Genomic DNA, 6,452 nt, shown 5'->3' on the forward strand with positions numbered 1-6,452 from the left:
CTCCCTTATCGGAGTACAAGGGGAATTCCGCCGAAACGATACTCCCCAGAGAAGATTGGAAAAAAAAGTCGCTATGCAGTTGCGAACTTAGTACAAGGAAATCTGACCAAAATGGCTCGAGCTTTTGAAGCTGCGCTATACGAAGAGGAAGAAATTCCACAGACAACCGAAGAGGCAATGAAGCATAAACGGAGGAAGAAAGCAATGATAGTTGAGATGAAGGCATTAATGAAGAACAACACATAGGTGCGAAGCAAGCTACCCGAAGGGGTAAAAACAGTTGGATGCAGATGGGTATTCACGATAAAAAGGAGATCGGATGGTATGATAGACAGGTACAAAGATCGTCTCGTGGCAAAAGGATACACCCAGACTTACGGTGTAGATTATGATGAGACTTTCTCTCCAGTGGCAAAAATCAACACCGTCAGAGTACTATTCTCAGTCACCGCCAATAAGGAATGACCACTTCATCAATTTGATGTGACCAATGCATTTCTACACGGAGAATTGCCAAAACCGCTGTATATGGAGCCTCCACCTGGATTCTCTGAAGACTTCCTTGATGGAGAAGTATGCCAACTAAAGATGACATTATATGGGCTGAAACAATCCCTAAGGGCATGGTTTGGAAGATTTACAGAAGTGATGAAGAAGTACGACTACGAGCAAAGTAACTCAGACCATACATTGTTTATCAAGAAAAAGAACGGCAAGATCACGTTCCTAATCATATATGTGGATGACATGATCATTACCGGAGATGATGACGAAGAGATAGCCGAGCTAAGGAAGAATCTGTTTCATGAATTTGAGATGAAGGATCTCGGTCTTCTCAAATATTTCTTGGGGATTGAAGTGCTAAGATCAAGAAAGGGAATTTTCATAAATCAGAAAAAGTATGTACTCGATCTATTGGCAGAAGTTGGGATGATCGACTGCAAACCCGAACACTCCGATGGTGCAAAATCACGGGTTACAGATGAAGGAAGGGGCGAAACAAACATACAGGTTGAGATAGCAGAGACTAGTGGGAAAGCTTATCTACTTATCCCATACGAGACCGGACATTGCATATGCAGTAGGAGTGGTGACTCAATTCATGCACGCACCTCAAGAAGAACATTGAGAAGCAGTCTTGAGAATTATCTGATACTTGAAGGGAACGGCGGAGCATGGACTTATGTTTGTAAGACACGGACACATGGAAATACATGGCTTCACCGACGCAGATTGGGCAGGAAACCCAAATGACAGAAAGTCCACAGCCGGGTACTTTACCTTTGTAGGGGGGAATCTTGTGACATGGAGGAGCAAGAAGCAAAAGGTAGTAGCGCTATCTAGCGCAGAGGCAGAGTTCAGAGGAATCAAGAGTGGACTGACTGAGATATTGTGGCTACGAAAGTTGATGACAGAATTGGATCTCTGGCCAGCTCTTCCGTGCAGATTGTTCCGTGACATAAAGCAGCTATAAGTATCTCCGAAAACCCGGTACAACATGATAGAACCAAACATGTGGAGGTAGACATGCACTTTATCAAGGAGAATATCGAAGCCAAGGTGGTAGAAATGCCTTATGTCAAATTTGAAGATCAATTGGCAGATATCTTGACAAATGCAGTGAACTAGAAGTCGTTCCATGAAGTACTGTGCAAGCTAAGTATTGGGAACCCCATTACTTAGCTTGAGGGGGAGTGTCAGAAGATCACACGAAATCAAGGAGAAGATCACACGAAATCAGGGGAATTATATGTTTTTGATATGGGAATATATTGTAATTAATTGTAAATTAGGGTTACCTTATTTGTAGAATATCCTAGTCTATATAACTTGTAATCTCTGTGTTCACGATATATCTGCCTTGTTTTTACTTGATATATTATATATAGTAATAGTGTGCATTATTGATAGACTAGTTTTTGCCACTCGTTTAAAGTTTTTTTAATACTCCTGCTTTATTATGAAAAATCAACATTATGGTGTCTATTTTGTAAGGAAGAGGCTTGGGTTTGAAGAGTATGCAAAGAAGACAAAACATGGGAAAAAAGGAAAATGAGCAAAAAAATGGCCTAAGTTGGAAGAATGGTGATAAAGTAATCTTTGGAGTTCAAGCAGCCAAGTTTGGGGGATTGATCAGTTTGTCATGGACGTTTATACAATTTGATACCACCTCGTCAAGGCTTTTAGGGCTGACTCTCTTTTAAACAATCTTCATTCAAACTCTTAGCTTAGTTCAAGTTAATATCTCTCTAGCATGTTTTCTCTCTTCCTTTAAAGAGAATTTCGTTCTCTCTTCAGCCAAGAACATTTATTCACCATGGTGAAATAATTGTAGACGTTTGTAGTAGTTATTGCTCTAGTTTGTTGTTAATTTAGTACTACTTTTTCTTCTACATCTTAACTTCATAGTTAATGTTGTAGGGTTTATTTTAGTATATATGTATTTTGGGCATTTTTTGTTCTAAATGTTCAAGCATTTACTTCGGTTGTTGTTAAATTTTCAAAAACTTTTGTTGTTAAGCATAACTTCCGTGTTCTTGCTTGACTTGTTTATTTAGTTTCTTACTTCATTTCAAGCTTGTTCGTTGATCTTGAGTTAATTTGCATGTTGTTTAGGAGTTTAATTTGCGGCTTTTAAATTTTTGTTTTCATGGCATAAATGATAAATAGGTAGTTTGTTTGTTGATTTTGTGTTAGTGTCTTAGATGACTTGTACAAATCATTCCTAGTGCATTCTTTTTTTTACGGGAAAATGAATATAAACTTAAAGACTGTGATGGGATACGAACTAAACAACTAAACAATAATTGCGAGCCCAATAGCAGTGACGGCCCATCAGCCCAAAACCCAAGAAAGAGTATCAGTTCGGCACAACCAAAGAGTTCGGTCACAGCCTATAGCTCGGTAAAAGCCGACCAATCGAGCTCAACTCTCAGTTCGGCACAACCAAAGAGTTCGGTCACAGCCTATAGCTCGGTAAAAGCCGACCAATCGAGCTCAACTCTCAGATCGGCAAAAGCTGATCGGCAAAGTTCAGCAGTTCGGTCTCAGTATTCGACCGAACAAGGAGATAGTGGACCCATGCAGGATCTCCACGACCTCCATTACACCCACGATCTATTTAGTGGTATTAAGCAGTTATCAACCCCACTATCAGGGCTGCAAACCACGATCTTAGTTCGAATGTATATATAGAACTTAGATCAGATAGACCAGGGTTAAGCTCTCTAGATCCTGAATCTTATAGCAAATCAGTATTGTAATCTGTAAGCAAGACCAAGCAATACAAATTTGCCCTCTCTTCTTCCCGTGGACGTAGATTTACCTCAGTAAATCGAACCACGTAATTTTCCGTGTTGTGATCGTTTATTACTTGCATTTATTCCCATCAAAAATTCGCCACATCATCACTGGCGCCGTCTGTGGGAAACAGAGAACCAAAACTGTGATAAAAGCGAGTTTTTGATCCTCTTCCACCAAAAAATGCGTACCAGATCACATAATACCCATACTTTCGTCCGTGATGAACGTGAGGAAGCTAGTCCAGCCCGTAGGTCTGGAAAACAGCCTCGGGAGAAATCTGCCTCCAGTTCTCACGGTGAAAGAACAAACCACTCAAAAAGTCATCGCACCGAGCCTCCCCAGCAGCTCGCTTTGAATGAGGCTGTCAAGTCGTTCTTGGCTGAGAAGCAGGATGAGTTCTTAACATTCCTGCAAAAGAGCCAGAAGCCGGAGAAGAAAACGGCGGATTCTCCCTCCCCCTCCAGACATGAAAGTCACTACCGCAGTAGTGTCGTATCTTCCAGCAGAAAGAATCCTCACCACCGATATGTTCCTTCTCCTCCTTGTTACCGAAATCACAGGAGAACTCCATCTCCACCATACCGTAGAGATGTCGGATTCGCTATGTATGGAGCGCTGAAGACTCCATTTTCGGATGATATCACCAGAACTCCGTTGCCCCAGAATTACCGAACCCCGTCAGTGACTTATGACGGGTTGGTGGATCCTCATGATTTCCTGGGACGCTATCAGTATAATATGGCGAACCAAGGTCTCAATGAGGTTCATATGTGTAAGCTGTTTCCCGAGCTGCTCATCGGGAACGCAAGAAGGTGGTTTGATAGCCTCCCTCAAGGCAGCATTAGATCTTACAGAGATCTAATGGATGCTTTTCATAGGAGGTTCTTCCAGAAAGCTGAAACCCGAATCACTTCGGCTCAGCTGCTTTCTATACGTCAAGGTCGCGATGAAAAGATTAGCGACTTCATGACAAGATTCCACAAGGAATGCCTACAAGTAGATGATCTCAATGATCTACTTGTCATTTCGGCATTCCAAAATGGAATTCTGCCAGGAGCTCTCTACAGAAAGCTCGTTGAATGCAGTCCGCAAACAGCTCAAGAGATGTGGGACATTGCGGACCAGTTTTCCCGTGCTGATGAGGCAGACCGTCGAAAACGGTCTTTAGACAGCTCTTCCAGAGGAGACAAGAGGAAGCCCGAACTCCTTTTGAAAGAATTCAAAGGGCACCGGTACAAGACAGATTGGGACCACGTCACAATCCTGAGAAACCACCCGCTCAGTTCGTACCATTGAACAAGTCGAGAGCGGAAATTTTCGAACTGCATTCTGATATGTTCGAAAAACCAAAGCCGATGACGAAATCGGCCACGCGCCGAAGTCAGGATAAGTATTGCTCCTTCCATCAAGACCACGGTCACGATACCGAGGAGTGCCGAAATTTGGCAGCAGATATTGATGTTCTTGTGAAAGCAGGGACGTTAAAAAAATACCAAAGCAAGCCGCCGAAAAAGAATAAGAAACAGAGAAGTGCGAACTGCGCTCCTCAGGATCCTAAAAGGCAACAGGATCCCGAAGACGATGACGAGCCGCAATATGATGGAGTGATCCAGACTATTGACGCTCTCCCAGCCGGGAAGACTAAATCGTCTCTAAAATCAGAGCGCAGAGGCTTCAATCGAGAGGAGCCAACACATAAAAGGCTGAAGAAGGAGGAAGTAATTACATTTTCAGATGCAGATCCCGTCCCGGCCATTTCTCCTCATCAAGACGCTATTGTCATTCAAGCTGGAGTGGCAAACAAACTGATCCACAGAGTGTTTGTGGATACAGGAGCGTCGGTTAGCATTCTTTTTAAAGAATGTTTTGATAAACTGGAAGTGGATCCAGCTCGGCTCAGTCCGGCCCCAATTCCTCTGAAAAGTTTCGCCCAGGAGGACACCTGCCCTGAAGGTATTATCAGCCTTCCGATTACGGTAGGAAGAGCGCCTACTAGCTCCAGTACGGTGATCGAGTTTTTTGTGGTAAAAGCTCGATCCCCGTATAACATTATACTGGGAAGAGACTGGCTCAACACAGTTCGGGCCATTTGCTCTACTTATCACCTCACAATCAAGATCCCCACTAAAGGAGGGATAGCAGTCATCCGAGGTGATCAAAAGAGAGCAAAAGAATGTTTGCAGATTGCGCTTAAAAGTGCCGAACAATCAGATCGGCACCATCAAGCATAGCAATCACAGCAGCCGGAGTCAGAGGCAGACGAAATGAACGAAGTCACACCGGAGCCGAACTCGACGAAAGTTCAGTTATACGAAGATGATCCATCCAGAACGGTCAAGATCGGTTTCGCGGGAACACCTCTACTCCGGGAAAAGACCATCCAGCTCCTCAAAGAGTACAAAGATGTCTTTGCGTGGTCTCCGTTGGACATGACTGGAGTGTCTCCCGAGGTAATTACACATCGGTTAAATATTGATCCTTCAGTCCGGCCTATAAAACAGAAGCAAAGACTCTTTGCGGCAGAAAGAAATCAAGTCATCCATGACGAAGTCCGCCAATTACTGAAAGCGGATGTATTATTTGAAGTAAAATATCCTTCTTGGGTGGCCAATCCTGTGATGATCAAGAAAAAAGAAGGAGGATGGCGGATGTGCATAGATTTTACAGATCTAAATAAGCACTGTCCTAAAGATTGCTACCCCCTTCCCAACATAGATAAAAAAGTAGAAGCTTTGATAGGCTTCGAAATTTTCTGTTTTCTTGATTTGTATAAAGGATACCACCAAGTTTTAATGGATGAGAATGATGCTTCAAAAACGGCTTTCATTACTGACTTCGGTATTTTTGCTTATAAAAAGATGCCATTTGGTTTAAAGAATGCCGGAGCCACATATCAAAGGATGGTAGATAAGCTATTTCGGCACCTGATCGGAAAAGAGGTTGAAGTATATGTTGACGACATAGTTGTTAAAAGCAGAAGCACTTCGGAGTACGAAAACAATCTCAAATCCACTCTCGACGTGCTCAAAAAAGCCAACCTCAAACTCAATCCCCAAAAATGTACCTTTTTGGTAGATTCGGGAAAATTTCTGGGTTGTTGGGTTTCAAAGGAAGGACTCAAGGCAAATCCCCTAAAGGTTCAAGTTGTT

This window comes from Salvia splendens, chromosome 15 (assembly GCF_004379255.2).
Source record: "Salvia splendens isolate huo1 chromosome 15, SspV2, whole genome shotgun sequence".
In the NCBI taxonomy this organism is placed as follows: domain Eukaryota; kingdom Viridiplantae; phylum Streptophyta; class Magnoliopsida; order Lamiales; family Lamiaceae; genus Salvia; species Salvia splendens.